General features: G+C 40.4%; 1 protein-coding gene across 4 annotated transcripts in view; it reads left to right on the top strand.

Moving 5' to 3' along the window:
* Positions 1-21,309, top strand: part of LOC136874071 (UPAR/Ly6 domain-containing protein qvr) — a 695,631-nt gene that overhangs the window by 384,917 nt on the left and 289,405 nt on the right. For 2 of the 4 annotated variants that reach the window (XM_067147598.2, XM_067147596.2), the window contains exon 1: positions 18,179-18,499. The exons of the other annotated variants lie outside the window; for them this stretch is intronic. The gene's annotated coding sequence lies outside the window, so the exon portion shown is untranslated. Of the gene's footprint in view, positions 1-18,178; positions 18,500-21,309 lie in introns of those variants that run through there. 4 annotated transcript variants of the gene reach the window in all.

The raw sequence follows: 21,309 nt of genomic DNA, 5'->3' as shown, positions 1-21,309 counted from the left end.
CCTCAACACGGCAGGTTCGATGCAGGCTCAGTCCAGTGGTATTTGAAGGTGCTAAAATACGTCAGCCTCGTGTCGGTAGATTTACTGGCACATAAACGACCTCATGTAGGACTAAATTCTGGCACCTCAGCGTCTCCGAAAACCGTGAAAGTAGTTAGTGAGACGTAAAACCATTATTATTATTATTACTATTATTATTATTATTATTATTATTATTATTATTATTATTATTATTAATCATCCTAGGCTGATTGTCATTCTCACAGACGCGCAGATCGCCCCTCCAGAGACCGTACGACATTATTATCGTCATCATCAGAGACCTAATCTTCCATCCATTGACATACTATTTCGAATATGGTTTGTCAACATAAGTTCATGTGTTTTCACGTCTTTTTTCGTATTGCTTTACAAAAGCTCCAAAATGTATTGTGTTTCTTATAAAATCCAGTGGAAAATACAACCAAGTTCAGTCATTGTGTAATTAAATAATTAATTTGCAGATAAATTGAAACATAATGCATTTAGAGTTTCAAGGGAAAACAAAACGTACTCTTTTTATTTCCAAGCTGGTTTACGTCACACCGACGCAAAACTGTGGAGACGATGGGGTAGGAAATGGTTAGGACTGGGAAGGAAGCGACCATAGCCTTAATTACGACACGCTTACTCTACGACTCTTAGGTACAGAATGTCGGGAAGAACATCCGGCCGTAAAACTGAGCCAAATCAATATCAATCGCTGACCCCAGTAGATTCGGAATAACACCAGGATTATTATTGTTGTTATTATTATTATTATTATTATTATTATTATTATTATTATTATTATTATTATAGCAAGTTACTTTACGTCGCACTGACACAGGTAGGTCTTATGGCGACGATGGAGCAGGAAAGTGCTAGGAGTGGGAAGGAAGCGGCCGTGGCTTTAATTAAGGTACAACCCCAGTATTTGCCTTGTGTGAAAAAGGGAAACCACGGAAAACCATCTTCAGGGCTGCCGGCAGTGGGGTTCGAATCCACTATCTCCCAAATACTGGCTACTGGCCGCACTTAAGCGACTGCAGCTATCGAGCTCGGTATTATTATTATTATTATTATTATTATTATTATTATTATTATTATTATTATTATTATTATTATTATTATTATTATTATTATATTTCGATGAAAGGGACCAGGTCACACCCGAATTCTCAATATACATAACTATCTCCAATAGAATTCCATGCACGATTCAATCGCCAACTAAACTGCATCATAAAAAATTGGGTTATGTTAATATATCGCATTTCAGAATCACATCATAAATCTCGGGAATAACTTAATCGCTTTAACTAGGCAAGCAAGAAGCCTGCATAGTCGTTTCGTATTGTTATTGTCACGTCTGTTTTATCATTCCAATTTATTTCAGGATTAACCAATAAATGCACACACATTTCTATTCAGTCATGAATGTCTGCACATACTAATTGCTGTCTATGTACAAGTCTCCGTTCTTTACACACAGCAGGGAGTCCCGGATCGTTGGATTTACCTGAGAGGGCTATAATTTTCTGAGGCTCGTCTTACCTTCACTTCTCCCTGACAGTCGCCTCACACAGCAACTGCAAGCAGACAGCTAGATTTGAACCCAGGGCTATTCGCAATGCAACACACAATGACTGTTCCCTGGTTCGACTCCAAGGACAGTCCAGTAATTCAGACACTCAAACACAGTGAACAACTAAACAGCAACAGCTTAACAGTGTTAAACTGCAGGACAATACTCCTCACAACAACGATCATTAACACTGTTCCAATTACACTCACGAGAGTTGCCCCAGTCGTGGAATCTATGACGGTCGTCATTCCGCAGTACACACACACAGTATCCTAAGGCAGTACTCAGTCTTCCGTTCCGTACGTCGTCTCCCGTTCAGCTACTCACTCGACACTCGACGCAGCAACAACCACTCCTCGATAGCCTACACCGCTGCCACCCTCGGTCCAGCCACCGAAACCCTACAGACTGAGTCCGATTTCGATTCAGACGGTTGAGACGCTGGCCTCCTGAGCTCAACTTGACAGGTTCAATCCTGGCTCAGTCCGTTGGTATTTGAAGTTGCTGAAATACGTCAGCCTCAAGGAGTCGGTAGATTTACTGATACGTAAAAAAACTCCTGCGGGACTAAATGTCCACACCCCGGCATCTCCAAAAACCGTAAAAATAGCTAATGAAATGTAAAGCAAATAACATTATTACTATGAATTCCGACTCCAGCATCGAGTCTAACACTGACTCCACCACGGATTCCCACACTGACTAACGCTGACTGACTGTCCGCGGCTAGCCTCCTTTTTATAGCTCGGGTGATGTGTACCGGAATATTCGCGATGTGGCTAGAGACGGAACATTCTCGCTGCATCTCACAGAAACTCGCGCGGGTAAACCAGCTGAAGAGAATAAAACACGGAAAGGCCTGCCCTGCCCTCTAGCCCACCTGGGAACTCACCAATCGTGTGACTCACTAGCCCCTTCCAGGAAGTACCGAAAGGCGCTACTACAGAATTGGCATGTAACAATATTATTGTCCGAGTGCTTGGCTGGCTGGTCAGCGTACTGGTCTTCGATTCACAGGGCCCCAGGTTCTATTACCTGGTGTTAAAATGGTAAACCATGGAATAATCTCTTCAGGGCTGCCCACAGTAAAGTTCGAACCCACTATCTACCGGTTGTAAGCAGACAAGTACTCTACTAACTTTTTTAAGAATAATACCAGTGGGAAAGGCACAAAGGTTTGTGAGTTGAAAGTTTACTTATACTGTAAAATGTCAGTTATGGAATCTTTTGTTTTTCCGAGTATCCTTCCTTTATTAATGGAAAGAAAATGTGTCAAAGGCATGCCCTATTCACCCACAGATGTTACACGTAACTGAACACTAAACTCAGTCGTGCGCGTGTTGACGTAACCTGACAGCGAAACATTAATAATGGAGCACTACGAACTCACATCAATCCATGTGGCCAGTAACGGAAGGTCGTACATTATCTGGATCGGAGTAAAACATGGCGTGTCACATGCTCTGCCGTGTCTCACTAGAATCTTGGCAAGCATGAAAGAAATACTCTGCTGCTTCCTTCTGCACACACATGTTCGCCAATACATCATACGACTACTTCGTATCACACCAGAATTCTCAATATACAGTAACTCGCCTCCCCTAGTATTTCCATGCACGACTCAACCGCCAACTAAATTGGATCATAAAATATTGGGTTATGTTAATATATTCCGTTTCAGAAACCCATCATAAATCTTGGATGCAACTTAATCCCTTTAGCTGAACAAGCAAGAAGCAGTGTTGCCAGCGTAGTCGTCTGCAATTCCTTACCCCTAGGCTCATAACTCAAACAGCGGTTAATAAGATACTGTACATTGTTTACTAATTTCATTTCTACGCCCCCATTGCTATACTGTATTAGATGAACTGTATAGAGGCAATAACTACTTCAAGTGAATAAAACTTGCAGAACGTAGAGTAGAATAGCTAGAAGCCAAAAGTGCCAGTGTTGTGCCTTCATTTGTTCGTGAAACTAATTCAGTCCTCATGCGATAGTGTTATACAATTGAAGAAAAAATGTCCTTCAGAATACGAGAGCCATTATTATTATATTATTATTATTATTATTATTATTATTATTATTATTATTATACAGCGTTATGCCCATCTGTGGCGCGCGATAGAAATTTAGCTGATGTTGTTTTTGCTTTCTTTCTTTCTTTGTTAATCAGTTTACCCTCCAGGATCGGTTTTTCCCTCGGACTCAGCGAGGGATCCTACCTCTACCATCATGAACGGCAGTGTCATGGAATGTGAGACGTTGGGTCGCAGGTTACAAGTTGGAAAGAGGACCAGTACCTCGCCCAGGTGGCCTCACCTGCTATGCTGAACAGGGGTCTTGTGGGGGGATGGGAAGATCGGAAGGGGTAGACAAGGAAGACCGAAGGACGCAGCCGTGGCGTTTGCCTGAAGGGGAAATGGGAAACCGTGGTACACCAATTCGAGGACGGCTGAGGGGGAAATCGAGCCCTCCTCTACACATGTGACCTCCAAAGGCTGAGTGGACCCCATTTCAGCCGTTGTACCACATTTCAAATTTCGTAGCAGAGCCGGAAATCGAACCCGGGTCTCCGGGGGTGGCAGCTAATCACACTAACCACTATACAACAGAGGCGTATTGTTGATTCTTTCTTCTCCCAAAATCTCTCCACCTGGGCACTGAAAATTTTCCTCCATTCTTCAGTCCATGAGTTATTGGTCCTGGTATTAATGTTCTCAACAAAATTATGGTTGTTGACTGTTTTTTGAACTGGAGTCGATCTTGATTATTATTATTATTATTATTATTATTATTATTATTATTATTATTATTATTATTATTATTATTATTCTGTCCGACTCCTTGGCTGAATGGTCAGCGTTGAGGCCATAGGTTCAGAGTGTACCGGGATCGATTCCCGGCCGGGTCGAGGATTTTATTCGCCTTTGATTAATTCTTCTGGCCCGGGGACTGGGTGTTTGTGTTTTTCCCAACACTTTCCTCTTCATATTGAGACAACACACCACACTACCAACCACCACAGAAATACGCAATAGTGATTGCATCCATCCATATAAGGGTTGGCGTCAGCCAGGGCATCCGGCCGAAAAACAGGACCAAATCCACATGTGCGACATAGTTCGCACCCGCGACCACACAGGTGTGAGAGAAACCATAGAAAAGAGAAGGAAAGAAGCTTATTATTATTATTATTATTATTATTATTATTATTATTATTATTATTATTATTATTATTATTATTATTATTATTATTATTATTATTATTATTATTATTATTATTATTATTATTATTCTCAATCATGACAATAAAGAAAGTCGGCACAGTAACCACGTCATACAACAAATATTCCATCCGGGCTGAGTAGCTCAGGCGATAGGGCGCTGGCCTTGTGACTCCAGCTTGAAAGGTTCGATCCTGGACCAGTCCGGTGGTATTCGAAGGTGCTCAAACACGTCAGCGTCGTGTCGGTAGATTTACTGGCACGTCAAAGAACACCTGCGGGACAGATTCCGGCACGTCGGTGTCTCCGAAAAACGTAAAAGTAATAAATGGGACGTGTTGTAATATTATTATTATTATTATTATTATTATTATTATTATTATTATTACTATTATTATTATTATTATTATTATTATTATTATTATTATTATTATTATTATTATTATTTATTTCTGGCTCCTTGGCTGACTGGTTATCCCAGTCCTCTTTGTTTCAGAGGGCCCCGGGTTCGAATCCCGGGCGGGCCGTAGATTTTAACTTTAAATAGTTAATTCCCTTTGCTCGGGGACTGGGTATTTGTGCTGTCCTCAACATCCCTGCAGCTCATACACCACACCTAACACTTTTGTTTTTGCTATTTGCTTTACGTCGCACCGACACAGATAGGTCTTACGGCGACGATGGGACAGGAAAGGCCTAGGAATGGGAACGAAGTGGCGTGGCCTTAATTAAGGTACAGCCCCAGCATTTGCCTGGTGTGAAAATGGAAACCACGGAAAACCATCTTCAGGGCTGCTGACAGTGGGGTTCGAACCCACCACCTCCCGGATGCGAGCTCAGAGAATCGCGCCCCTAAACGCACAGCCAACTCGCCCGGTACACCTAACACTATCCTCCACCAAAATAACACGCAGTTACCTATACGTGACAGATGCTGCCATCCCTCATCGGAGGGTCTGCCTTACAAGGGCTGCACCCGGCTAGGAATAGCCGCACGAATTTATTGTTATTGTTATTGTTATTGTTATTGTTATTGTTATTGTTATTGTTATTGTTATTGTTATTGTTATTGTTATTGTTATTGTTATTGTTATTGTTATTGTTATTGTTATTGTTATTGTTATTGTCGTCCCGCTTGGCTGAATGGTCACCGCATTGGTCTTCGGTTCGGAAGAGCCCAGGTTCGATTCCCGACCGGGTCGAGGATTATAGCAGCGTATGATTAATTCACATTGTTAAGAAACTGGGTGTTTGAGTTCGTCTTAATATACATCTTCATTTACATATTACACACCACAGAAGCACTCAATAATTAATACATGCCTCTGCATAGGGTTGGTGTCGGGCAGGGCATTCAGCCGTAAAACTAGGTAAAGCATACGTCAAGCTCCAAAAAGACCAGGAATTATTATTATTATTATTATTATTATTATTATTATTATTATTATTATTATTATGTTAAAGTTTCAAGTCTAACTACTTTCACAGTTTCAGGAGACGGCGAAGTGCCGGAATCTTGTCCCACAGGAATTATTTAACGTGCCAATAAACTACCGACACTAGGCTGACGTATTCGAGCGCCTTCAAATACCATCAGACTGAGCCAAGTTTGCTCAGAAGGCCAGTGCTCGTTACTCAGCCTGGCATACGTCTTAGTATTAGCGCCGTGGCTTTACTTAAGGTACGGTCCCGACATTTACCCAGTGTCAAAACTGGAAACCACAGGGAAAGAAACTGGAGGTTGAACGGCGTCTGCGAGGTGAGATACAGCGCTTATGCGTGTTGGAGGAACGTGTTGTATGTTGTGTGCGAGTTACAGAATAGTGTGTAGACAACTAAAGACATTCAATCCCTGAACCCTAGGAATTCTAATCCCAAATCTAACCCAGAAATTGAATCCAAAACCCCTCGGACCAATGGTTAGCAGACGAAATACGGAGCCAGAAGCAGCAAGAATAAGAAAGAGCACTCGACAGTGCATGCTCTCAATAATGAGGCACTAAGTATTTGAGTGTTACACATAACGACCACGACTGCTGGCACGCGGTCACAAGCGAATAAATTTGGTCAGGCGGATACGATATTTATGAGAGCGACGATCCATGAGATAAAGCAATTAGCGGATACGTACCGCAGAGCTCTCATCCATACATAATACATCGACCCCACGATTACCACAAATAGAACCTCCTCGGATTTCCTCTGCAGCTATAATTTGTGAACGCTCTTGCATTTTACGAATCTGCTACAAATATTCCAATACATCAATACCGGACAGCTCTATCTCAACAGCATTGAGTGGAATGCAAACAGCGACGTTGGTGACATCTAGCGTATTGGTGTGAACTGCATACTTGTCTATACAGTTGAGAGGAATGCATCTACACTCATTGGAAATATTTTTGTTAAAATAATTGAACAATCATAATATTTAAGAACGAAATGTTAAAACCTGAAATGCCTCCATAAACTTCCAAACGAGCATTGTGTTAGCCGTGCCTTCAGCTATGTCTTAAAAATTAAAAGCACAACTTGTCTGAGGATCCATCCAGTCTCTGGGAGGAATATTTAATAACTACTCTCTCCTGTTCTGTCTAGCCTTTTCCTAATTACCTGGGGCAGCCCTTTGTATGGACCCAGCCTAGTGTCGTGGCCAAGCGATATATTCGATAAATATCCTATTTCTTTGAAATTATTTAAGAAAAGGCTAGGAAAACAACACATAGGGAATCTGCCACCTGGGCGACTGTCGTAAATGCAGATCAGGGTTGATTGATTGATTGATTGATTGATTGATTGATTGATTGATTGATTGATTGATTGATTGATTGATTGATTGATTGATTGATTGATTGATTGATTGATTGATTGATTGATTGATTGATTGATTGATTGATTGATTGATTGATTGATTGATTGATTGATTGATTGATTGATTGATTGATTGATTGATTGATTGATTGATTGATTGATTGATTGATTGATTGATTGATTGATTGATTGATTGATTCTGTGGTTGTTTTTCGTGTGATGTGTTGCATATATTTGAAGATGCGTATTAACCCTTTATAGGGCAAAACCCTCGGGAAAAAAATATATTACTTCTTTGATGAAATACCATGTCATTGGGGTCTACTGTTTGGATTTTGACCAAAATCTGAGTCAATGCATTGTTTGATTATGCGATATGGGGTGGTAAGTATTTTTACCAGAGGGCGTTTAGGATTTTTCTTCCACTGAGTGTGCACTGGTAAATATATTTACCTCTTCTCTTATACATATAATTATACAGTCCCACTAGCTCTGAAAATTGCACTAGAAACATGAGGTCATGGGGTCTGTGATGAAATTGATGATAGCCTCTTCCGAGAGGCCTTTGTTCGTAAAACACATTGCTGGAACAATATCATAGATATAGAACTAAGGCACATAGTTCTCCTTACAAACTATACGATTCAAAACAAGCCATTGTCAAAAATTAATTTCTAAGATCGTATAAAAGTATCTTACAAAATAGCATAAATATGCATTCAGGCAGGCAAGTGACTAGGGGAGCGAGGGGAATTTTGTGATATATCCCCCCAATATATGTCTGATTTGTCACCCCTCTCCTGTGGGAAGCCCTGATGTCAGCCGCTACATGAGACAGTCTATTCTTACATCCATAATTACCCCGGAAATGTATTATTATTATTATTATTATTATTATTATTATTATTATTATTATTATTATTATTATTATTACGCCCTTGAACTCAGAGGAACTGAATACCCTGCAGATGGACTAAATTTATGTTTTTCTGAAATACACTTGAAGTGTTGTTTGGGTATAAATCCATTGTTCATAATTTGGGAAGCTAATACATCTTGTGACTGATAAAACGTACGTCCATTACCTTACATTCTTGCTGCATGTTTTCATATTAGTGAATATAACATGTTGGCCAGAATATTGTTAGAAAGGGCATATGTAAAACATGTAACTAGAAACTCTGAAGTCTATTTTCCAATATTTATATTACCAATTGGATTGAAAATGAGTACGTTATCAATATGCAAAACGAGCACAATATTTCGCCTTTCTTAGTACTTTATGTGTAGGCCAATGATAATTTGGATACAATCTTTCAAAGGTAATCATAAAATATGCAATCTATGTTCACAAAATAATCAAAATATTCAAAAATGTATATTGTTGCCTTATATAAATCAGGGAAATCCAGTATCTCGCTTAAAATGAGCTGTATTTTACGGTCAACACAATACTTACACGAGTGAAGTTCAAGTGGCGCTCTCTGGTAAACATATGTACCACTTCCTGAAGTGGAACGATTCAAATAGCCGTGAAGCGCGAGTTTCGGAAAAAGTGGTAAATATTCTTACTAGAGAGAGTTACTAGACTAGAAAGCAGACAGTTACGGCCACTTAGGGTATTACCATCTGAACAGTTTCTATGGAAACCCAAGTGGTAAATATATTTACCAGCAAACTATAAAGGGTTAATACGAACACAAACCCGTAGCCCCCGATCTACAGGAATTAACAGACGCGATTAAAATCTGCGACTCAGTTAGGAATCGTACCAGGGCCCTCTGAACCGAGGGCCAGTACGCTGACCATTCCATAGTGGTGATTATTGATTTAAAAGAAAGTACAACTGGCCAATCATCTTCTCTTAACACTAATCAGAAGGGAAATTGAAGAGATGCAACACTCCGAAGAATAAAGATATCATAAACAAAAGAAGGGCCACGAAGCGCTAACCATTCAACCAAAGCACCAAAGGGGGCAGATAATTTAACAACATCCATGATTTAAGATTTCGGGAAAGAGGAGCTGCAATTAAGGAACAGGAGTTTTGGTCCATTATTTTGACTTCTTATTTTTCTTCTTCTTATTCTTCTTCTTCTACTTCTACTACTTCTGAAACGCTACGATCTTTGTCTACAGCCTGAGGAAGAACGTTTTCAACACTTTATTGCAATTTGGACAGGTTCAAATCAAATGCAGTCATGGAGAGTGCCAGTCTCGACTCAGTTCGCTGGTTCCATGGACGTATCTAAAGAAACAATTGTGAAATATTTCCATGCAGAATGTGTCACCCAATCAGCTGAAGAGGAAGAACCATCTCACATAGATAACATTTCGTTAACTGAGGAATTGAGATCTATCCCTGAAGATTTTCGCGGTGAATAGCCAGACGGTGTTTTTAGTGATTTCTATAATGTGTTGGAAGTCCACGATGATGTTCCTGGAAAAATTGATGGAGTGGTACAAAAAGTAATTTGTTCAGAAGAAAGATTGTCTTAAGAGGTAGAAGAAGAAGAATAAACAGTTTCAGTCCCCAATGAGTCACTTACAGGTCAAAAAGTTGTGCACAGTGTATTAATGAGTTGAAACGTTAGGTGTTAGTGTATAACCAACAAAAATGATTGAAACTCTATTTGGATTACCGTAAAGGAGGAAATGATAATGATTTTTCTATCTGTTTTTCAATTTGATTATCAGTTCATCGGAATTGATGGATTTTCTACGGGAGCACGGAAGCGGTGTAACGGCGACCGTGGTGTCTTTTACCGACACATAGCATGCTGGAATGACGGCAACCTTTGCCGGACTCAACCTGTACATACGAAACCCTGTGGGTGAGGGTGGTGGAAACATCCAGCGCATATCAAGGTGTCGTAAAAGTAGACAAAAAGGACGTCTGAACTTGGGAGCGCGAATTGGCGATCATCACAGTCCCCATAGCTGAGTCTGGTTTTGTTCGCTGTTACTTATGCTGGCCTCATCACTCTCAAGTTTCTGATCCAACCTCCCGTGGCTAACATTTGTTCTCTTCCGATCCTGACAATATTAGGTTTGCGAGGCCTAGGGGAGCTTTTATTTCCACGCTTTTCTTGGCCCTTCGCGATCTTTTGCCGATACCGTCTTCGAGTTGTTATAATCAGTTTCTTAGATTACGGGACACGCAGCTTGAGACGTAACAGGAGAAGCTATATCTTCGTTTGCCACTTGTTTCATATTCTGACTGGTGCACCACCCTGTTTTGAAGGGAAGCTCGAAGGTAGAAGAAGCAAAGGAGGACCTAAAATACAATTTGTAAACATTAAACGCAAGCACACCTAATGCCACTTGAAGCTGTTAGCCAAAGAAAGGAAACGCTTGAAGACAGGCATGCTTGTATGAAAATTATTATTATTATTATTATTATTATTATTATTATTATTATTATTATTATTATTATTTCGTATAAGCCGAGTAAGGACGCAATGTACTATATCCGTTAATAATTTTATAAAATGTCTTAAAATGTACATACGTAAACAATATAAGTTAAGAAAGCCGAAACGTTCCGAGTGGCTCCACACGCTGCGCTCCCGATACACAACTCATTATTTAGGGACGAACACTTATACATTATAAACAACACGCCAGTGCGCCAAGAATCATACAGATGGCAATATGTTATTGAAGAGTTGGTCACACCAAGCCATGTAGGTAGAAGCACTATCGACTTTTTCGCTGAAAACGGCAAGCTGTCCGGGTCCGGGATTTTAACCTTAATTGGTTAATTCCAATGGCTCGGGGGCTGGGTGTGTGTGTGGCGTATTCAACATTAGAAATCATCCTAGGTAGGGCCCTCATCTTCACACAAAATAGGCCATCTACTAGAAAAAGACATGCACCAGTCCTCTCCGGAGGCCATACGCCATTATTATTATTACTACTTATTCTGTTTTGTTGGGCCTAATACTGTATTAGATTATATCTTTTATACTAAATAACCTTTGTATTACTTAAATTTAAAATACTGTACTGTACACGTTCTTTGTACTGAATACAGTGTTCAAATATGTACTATGGCTCATTTCATAAATTATTTTGTTCAATCCGGAGTTTCAATAATTCGGACAACGTACATTCTCAATTAGTCCGGATTAATGAGGTTCTACTGTAGTAAAATATCACCTGTATCACTTAAAAGTAATTTAAATAAATGAAATGCATCGGAAGTACCTTCCCTAAAATTAATCAGTATTGTAACATATTGCCGCCTCTGTGGTGTAGTGGTTAGCGTGATTAGCTGCCACCCCCGGAGGTCCGGGTCCGATTCCCGGCTCTGCCACGAAATTTGAAAAGTGGTACGAGGGCTGGAACGGAGTCCACTCAGCCTCGGGAGGTCAACTGAGTAGAAGTGGGTTCGATTCCCACCTCAGCCATCCTGGAAGTGGTTTTCTGTGGTTTCCCACTTCTCCTCCAGGCAAATGCCGGGACGGTACCTAACTTAAGGCCACGGCCGCTTCCTTCCCTCTTCCTCGTCTATCCCTTCCAAGCTTCCCATCCCTCCACAAGGCCCCTGTTCAGCATAGCAGGTGAGGCCGCCTGGGCGAGGTACTGGTCATACTCCCCAGTTGTATCCAGACACAGAGTCTAAAGCTCCAGGACACTGCTCTTGAGGCGGTAGAGGTGGGATCCCTCGCTGAGTACGAGGGAAAAACCGAACCTGGAGGGTAAACAGATGATGATGATGATGATTGTAACATATTAAACACTCCAATGAAAATGAATTAAAATATTTTCTTATTATCGTTAAGTATTAATCAGTAGACTGAACCTTTGTGGTCTCTTTACTATTATCGCATCTATTCTATGAGGATTTCCTCTCTATACAAACTTTCTCTATCCATTGGGTTGATGCAGATTTCCGTAGAGTTCGGATATAAAGGCATTACTGAACTTGCGGATACTATTTGTGAAGAGCGGTCGAAGATGGGGTGCTAAGTGGAGAAACAAATGAACTTTTTCAACATATTCTCCTCTTCGAACTTAACAGAGGAGAAAAATCAGCTGATGCAACTCGAGTCATTTGCACTGTGTATAGGAATGAAGATATCGGGCAGAGTACAGCACAAAATGGTTTAATCATTTTAAACAGGATGATTTTGACCTGAGAGACAATCCATGTTCACGAAGGCGTGTTCAGGGAATTGCTTGTCAGAAACTTAATCGTCACTACTGACGTTTATGGTCAGCAACTGAGACGTCTTGCTGCTGCAATGCAAGAAAACTGACGGGGACGACATGAAATGTTGCTATTGAACGAAAATGCACTCTCGCATGCCAATAAAGTGACCAAAAACAGTTATCTAGGAGCTTGGGTTGAAGGTTCTTCCACACCTCACTTATGATCCCGATCTTGTCCCCTATTTCACCTCTTCCGTGCTTTATCGAACAATATGCAAGGACACTCTTTTTACGATGAAAATGATCTTCGAACTTAACTTGTCCAATTCTTTAACGGCAAATCAGTAGATTTCTTCAGGCGTGAAACTGAGAAATTTCACCTGTCAGAAAGTTATTAATGATTATATATTGCTTTATGATGATTAGTGACATTAATGTTCAACTTGTATAGCCATTGACCGAGCAAGTAGCTGTGCGGTTTGGGTCACGTAGTTATAAGCTTGCATTCGGGAAAGAGAGAGTTCGAACCCCACTGTCGACAGCCCTGAAGATGGTTCTCCCGGGTTTCCCATTTTCACACCTGGCAAATTTTGAGTCTATACCTTAATTAAATCCACGGCCGCTACCTTCCTAGCTCCTTCTCATCCTTGTGGCGCTGAAAAACTTTGATGTGTTAGTGCGACTTTAAAACCACTAGCACTTCCTGTTTTGGTCTTCTTAACATTGCTACCCCACATCAACAACTATACAGCCAGGTGTCAAGAAATTCTGCTACGCTGTTCTCTCGTGATATCGCAACAAACAAACAACCAGGCAGAAGAGGAAGAAAATGTCAAGTGAACCTCTTTTCGAAATGAAATGGCGTACCTATGGCTTTTAGTGCCGGGAGTGTCCGAGGACAAGTTCAGCACGCCAGATGCAGGTCTTTTGATTTGACTTCCGTAGGTGATCTGCGCGTCGTCATGAGGATGAAATGATTATGAAGACGACACACACACCTAGCCCCTGTGCCAGCGAAATTAACCATTTATGGTTAATATTCCCGACCCTGCCAGAAATCGAACCCAGAACCCCTGTGACCAAAGGCCAGCACGCCAACCATTTAGCCATGGAGTCTCTTTTCAAAATCTGTGTATATAATCTGAGAGGAAAACGACGTATGAGACAAAATTTTGATATCTTCATACAAATGACAAATTTATGAGTAATAAAGAATGTATTTCTAAATTTGAAGTCTGCATACATAATTATAATTCCTTTAATAATAAATAATTTATTTCTAAATTCTGTTTCCTTCGACGGGAGACTGCTATCTGAAGCGCATACCTAAAGAAATGAAGTATTCAGAAATGAAGGCATAAATAAAAAGTAGATAACAAAAGAATAGTGTATTTTTTTAAACGTAAAATTATCCACGGGACACGATAAATTACGATCTATCCTACCGAGTGCCACATAAGTGATATTTCAGATTTCGGAGTGCTCCTCTAAGAGTTCACAGGACCACTCGAATGATGAACGAATTGTCTAGTTAGTACTCCCTGCAAATTTATAAAAAGCAAACTGGCAATTGTTCCTCAGGCTCCGATCACAAATCCAATTATCTTGAAGTTTGATAGATGATACTTCTATCGGTAACAGAAAGCAGTCAGTTCGTAAATGACCGAGCTCGATAGCTGCAGTCGCTTAAGTGCGGCCAGTATCCAGTATTCGGGAGATAGTGGGTTCGAACCCCACTGTCGGCAGCTCCGAAGATGGTTTTCCGTGGTTTCCCATTTTCAGACCAGACAAATGCTGTGGCTGTACCTTAATTAAGGCCACGGACGCGTCCTTCCCACTCCTAGCCCTTTCTTACACTATCGTCGCCATAAGACCTATCTGTGTTGATGCGACGTAAAGCAGCTTATTAAAAAAATCGTGAATGTTGCGCTTTTCGGTGTGAACCTCTATCGCCTGTTCCTCACTATTTTCCGGTTTGATAGTTGCATCTGTAAGGGTTGCAGACGATGAACCAGATTGTAATGTATTCTTTTGTACGATCCATTATCAGAAACAATGTATACCACCTCGTGAACCTGATATCGATTTTCCCTAAGAGCTTCAGCTATAATCGAGCGCACTGCTTGATACCTGCTCTTTCTCAGGATATCACCAACATATCGCACATGAATCATGTATTTTTTTTTTGCTTAGGGGCTTTACGTCGCTGCGACACAGATAGATCTTATGGCGACGATGGGATAGGAAAGGCCTAGGAGTTGGAAGGAAGCGGCCGTGGCCTTAATTAAGGTACAACCCCAGCATTTGCCTGATGTGAAAATGGGAAACCACAGAAAACCATCTTCATGGGTGCCGATAGTGGGATTCAAACCTACTATCTCCCGGATGCAAGCTCACAGCCGTGCGCCTCTACGCGCACGGCCAACTCGCCCGGTAATCATGTAATTAGATCACGAATTTTGAAAATCTTCACTAATGGTTAATTGGAAGCAATGCTACTCAAAATTAACTAGCCCCATAGCACTACAGCCCTGAAGGGCCTAGGCCTACCAAAATGAAATGTCGTATGGCTTTTCGTGCCGGGATATCCCAGGACGGGTTCGGCTCGCCAGTTGCAGGTCTTTCTATTTGACGCCAGTAGGCGACCTGCGCGTCGTGATGAGGATGAAATGATGATGAAGACAACACATACACCCAGCCCCCGTGCCATAGGAATTAACCAATTAAGGTTAAAATCCCCGACCCGGTCGGGAATCGAACCCGGGACCCTCTGAACAGAAGGCCAATACGCTGACCGTTCAGCCAGCGAGTCGGACAGGCCTACCAAGCGACAGCTGCACAGCCCGAAAGTCTGCAGAATACGAGGTGTCATGTGGTCAGCACGACGAATCCTCTCGCCAGCTATTCTTGACTTTCTAGACCGGGGCCGCTATCTCACCGTCAGATAGCTCCTCAATTGTAATCACGTAGGCTGAGCGGACCTCGAACCGCCACTGAAATTCAGGTAAAAATCCCTGACCTGGCCGGGAATCGAACCCGGAGCCTCCGCGTAAGAGGCTGGCACGATACCCCTACACCACGGGGCCGGCTGGACTCAAAGTTACATTTGTTAAAAATGAAGAATATATTTCTAAATTTGAAGTTTGCATGCAAAACTAGAATTTTCTTCATAATATAATGGAATAAAATAGAACATTCACATCCCCTAGTTCCGGATCCCCAGGATCTGGGGAGAGAGTAATCACTTATTGCAATCCAAATTATTTGATACATGGACGATTTTCTTACAATTAATGTATCTATTACTACCTTGAATATTACAATTACGCCTACTCGCTATTTACACCCGATCTCTAAGTTGTATTTTCCAAGATATTTAATTTTTATTTTTGTCCTAGACGTTAACATTTTTATTCAGGGTGTACCCATGATTATGTTACAAATTTTCAGGAATGATGTAGGACGGCAAATGGATCAAGTTGAGATAAGGAACCATATTCCGAAAACGATCGGGTCAAAAGTTAAGCAAAATTCTGTACATTTAAGTCCGTTTACCTGCACAAGTTTCAGAAGCTGCTCCATTTACAACAAATGTTCGAAATGGCGTCCTCCTGCATCATTGCAGGCACGGCATCGTCCCACAAAGTTCTGTCATGCCCGTTCGAACATCCCCGGTGTCATTTGAACAGTGTCGCAGGTAGCGAGAATTCTTGCCAAGAGATCCTCTTCAGTATCGACAGGTGTCTCATACACAAGGCTTTTCCCACAAGTAGAAATCAAGTGGGGTAAGATCAGGTGAACGAGCAGGCCACGAAACAGGACCTCCTCTTCCTATCCGTTTTGGAGGGAATGTCCGATACAGGGGTTCACGAACCCTCAGTCCAAAGTGAGGTGAGGCTCCATCATGTTGGAACCACATCCGTTGACGAAGGGCAAGTGAGATGTGTGTCAAGAACGCGGGTAGTACATCTTTGAGCAACATTGAGTACACTGCTGCATTTAGGCGGGTAGGAAGAAGTAAACGGGTCTACTGCATTAAACATCTAGTATTATTAATAGCTTTTGATTCGAACGTTTCCGGACCATGGTTCCTTATCTGAAACTGATCCATTTGCCGACCTCCATCATCCCTGAAAGTTTCTAACATCATCACGGATGCATACTGTATACTCTACAATAACATGTATCTTTCCTCTATTAATTCGCGTTAGTGCAAGTATTAATCTGTGCCACGAGTCTGAACAGTATTATCCTTAGCTATAATAATAATAATAATAATAATAATAATAATAATAATAATAATAATAATTTCGTGTGGGTGTTTCTATCCGGGTGCAGCCCTTGTAAGGAAGACCCTCCGATGATGGTGGGCGGCATCTGCCATGTGTAGGTAACTGCGTGTTATTGTGGAGGAGGACAGTGTTATGTGTGGTGCGTGATTGCAGGGATGTTGCGGACAGCACAAACACCCAGCCCCCGAACGACTGTAATTAACCAATGAAGGTTAAAATCCCCGACCAGTCCGGAAATCGAACCAGAGACCGTCTGGACTAAGACCAGCACGCTAACCATTCAGCTATGGAGCCGAACATCCTTAGCTTATTGTGAATTAACTGAATGACTGCATGAATGAATGATATAACGATTGAATAAATGTGTGATTGTCTGAATGAATGAATGAATTGCCTGATTGAATTGGATTTCGTGAGTGGATGAACACTCCTCTCATCCAGTCACGGATAGCCACCAACTGGGGAGAGAGAGCATTCGTTAATGAACGAATGATTGAATGTTTGAATGAATGGAATGCTCTCATCCCACCTGTACAAAACTCTTCTTAATAATGAAGAATATATTTCTAAATTCTGTTTCCTTCAAGTGGAGGCTGCTATCTGCAACTCATACCCAAAGAAACTAAGTATACAGAAATGAAAGGCAATGAAATAAATATAAGAGAATAGTTTTTTCTTAAGATAAAATTATCCATGGGGCACGATAAATTACGATCTTTCCTCATGATGGACATAGATGTGAGAGATCAAGTGAGCTCGCCATGCCATTAGGCACGTGCTCCAGCGAACGTGAGATTCTAAACATTTGGCAGGAGGGAGAGCGCACTAAATCCGTACAAAATACTCTTTCTTAATAGCGAAAGGTTTCCTGTCATCGTTCTACTTTATTCTAGAATCAGAGAATTTGTACTGAAAGACAAGGTGCTCTTCATTATTTGTGTCATAGTTGTCTTGGCAAGAATCAATGCTCTGAGCTGTTAGTGGAATGAGTCTGCCGTGACGTAACACCCTTCATATTTCTTTTTGGCTACAGCTCCAGCTCCTTATTCACCATTCAAAAGCGTGTAGTTCCTTCGTGGCCAGTCGCGGGACCATATCGTGCGCCATTCCGTGTTTTCTTGAACTCGTGTATAGCATTACGTTGCGATTTCTTTCCAGTGATTTTAATAGTTTTGTTGCGACTAGTTTCGTGGTGAAGTGAAGTGAACCGTGTGTACTGCGCAGTGACATTTGAAAGGTTGTCAAAACAAGTTAATATGATAGGCCAACATAAGTAGTTGTTCCTACGGTAAATAATGACAGTGTACCGCACAAGGTGATATTAAGAAAGTAATATTTCGAAATAGGATTTAATCTGTCAGTAACTACAGATTATTAACTGAAGAGCGCACAGGAAATCATAACAGAAGGTAAATACAACGCTTAACAGGTTATTATTATTCTTATTACTATTATTATTATTATGACACATACATACATATATACATCTTCATTATAGACTGTTATGCCTTTCAGCGTTCAGTCTGCAAGCCTCTGTGAGTTTACTAAATCTATTATTATTACACAACGAAATTAAGGTTAGGTAAGTCACCAACATAGTGGTGGTGGTGGTGGTGGTGGTGGTGGTGGTGGTGGTGGTGGTGGTGGTGGTGGTGGTGGTGGTGGTGGCTTGAAGAAGAAATCAACAGGATTATTAATCCTTCGAACATTAACTAAAGATTTCCGATTGATTGAAAGATGAGGATAACAGGTAAATTATGGAAATGGTCATAACAAATGGGTAAGTGACAGACTCGCCAGGCCCTTAGGGACACAGGAGAACAAAATACCAATGGATGTCGGGCAGGGATACAAATAAGCGGGGATCAATGCCAGATGTAGTTGATCCCCAAGATGTATCAGCCGGAGCGACATCAACGAGTGTGCCCATGTTAAAACTGAATGGAGTCAGAATTTTCTCTTTCGTTTATCGAATCCGACCTGTTTTGGTCAGTAATTTTCTTCAAATCCAGACATATTAGGTTTTAAGAGCTCAGGAAGTCTAATTTTCTCTTCTTTAATGACCTTTCCCAGTTTTCATCCAATATTGTCACTCTTCGAGAGATAGATCCTGTTCTCTTTTCCCCGATTAATGTAAAGAGGTGTAGACAATTTCATTACTTTACCCCCATTAAACATTAATCAGCATTGGCCTTTCCCCTGTGGATCAGTGGTAGAACGGTGATCTTCGTACCCCGAGTTCAAACACGACGGTGGCAGTCGAATTTCTGAAGTACTGAAAACTTGTTGGAGAAACATATTTTGTACCGAACAAAATTAACTTAAAATAAGAAATTGGTTTCCCAATAGAGTTCTGGTTTCTCTCTTATATGGTAGAAAATAATAATAATAATAATAATAATAATAATAATAATAATAATAATAATAATAATAATAATAATAATAATAATAATAATAATAATTTGACTAAAGATTCCCGACAGGTTGAAAGACGAGGATATCATGTAAATGCTGGGAATAGTCGCAACAAATGCAAAATAGAGACTCCCCCAGGCCCTTAGGGTCACAGGAGAACAAAAGTCGACGAATGGATATCGTAATAACATTAATTTATTATAATTTATTATTATGTTATTGAATTTACGCCCCACTAACTACATTTTTAGGGTTTTCGGAAACGCCGAGGTGCCTTAAATTTCTCCTGCAGAAGTTCTTTACGTGCCAGTAAATCTACCGACATGAGGCTGACGTATTTGAGCACCTTCGAAATACCACCGGACTGAGCCAGGATCAATCTTGCCTAATTAACCTCCGAAGGCCAGCGCTCTACCGCCTGAGCTACACAGTCTCGTGGTTGAATAAAAAGGAACATCGAAACTGACACCTAAACAGTCTAAAAATGTAACTCGAAACGTAAAAGAGATCTTTTTCCGTAGCTGTTGCGTAAATCGCTATTTAAATAATTTTGCTATTCATACTGTTCATACAGAATTAATATTTAATGAGATGATTTGGAAGTTTGTGGGGAATGTAATAAACAGAGTATCCCCATTGCTGTTCTCCGAATGGTAAAACCGCATGAAACGTATCGAAAATTATATTTTCTTCTCTATTATTGCAACCTATATTACAGATCTTTATTCAGTTCTTTCTCTTAATGCATGACTCATTTTAATGTCTTGGAGACATTGGTTCATTCACTTCGTTGTTCGATGAGCCGGAAAAACAACAACCATGATAGTACTTACATTATTGTGAATATTGTCTATTTAAGATGGACATATTTATTTATTACGGCTTTTTTGTGATTTTTCGAACATATTAATATTAAATTCATTGCACGTTTGAGCGATAATTTTAATAATTTAAATACTTACCTTTCATAATAGCGATAATAATCATAATAATAATTGTTACGGAGATATCCGTGGAACAGAAAGAGGTGAAAGAAGTTGCTGGGTGGAATGGGTCTAACTACGATATCAAAAATTAACTTAAAATTTTAACATAGGTTATATTCTTTTTAAATCACAAACTTAACAAATTTTTCACTTGGTGAAAAAATCAAGTAAGAGGTACAAATAGCAATCTTGAAAAAAAATATAGAAAAACCCAAGATTGGGGAATTTTACAGATTTGGGGCTTCAAGCCCTTAGTTTACAAATTCTGAGATACCGGATCCAGTTTACAAAACTTTGCAAAAGACAAGAACCGGAATATTCAAATTTAAGAGCACATTGTCCAACAACTGTACATCCTTCCAGAGGCGCACCTCAATATTGTAGTAGAATTCAGAAAACACAAAAAAGAGCTACATGCTCTCCAAATTTAATAAATTTCTTACAGCCTACTCAAGGCAACATTACGTCAAAATCTTACAATCTCTGGTCTCTCTAGGCACAATTTCCATTTAACAAAATTTAGTACACAGGGGTATCTAGTACCCAACCTCCTGGGCATTTGTGGGAAAAGAACAGTTTAAATTAATGGCCCGAAACACAAATAGAATGGAGGCGTACCCTTGCGCTCCCAGAAACTTTAATATAAAACCTTAATTACGGAGGTGACTAGAGTGAAAGTTAATTTTAACACTTGAGAGAAAAAGTTACAAACTCATAGTCACCTCAAATGAAATTGAAGAGGAACTCGAGAGGGTAACGCACTCTCTATCCCCAATTTACAGTTTTAAGACATTATGAAATATTACATTAGCCGAAAG

This window comes from Anabrus simplex, chromosome 5 (assembly GCF_040414725.1).
Source record: "Anabrus simplex isolate iqAnaSimp1 chromosome 5, ASM4041472v1, whole genome shotgun sequence".
In the NCBI taxonomy this organism is placed as follows: domain Eukaryota; kingdom Metazoa; phylum Arthropoda; class Insecta; order Orthoptera; family Tettigoniidae; genus Anabrus; species Anabrus simplex.
This window is presented reverse-complemented; position numbering and strand designations above follow the sequence as displayed.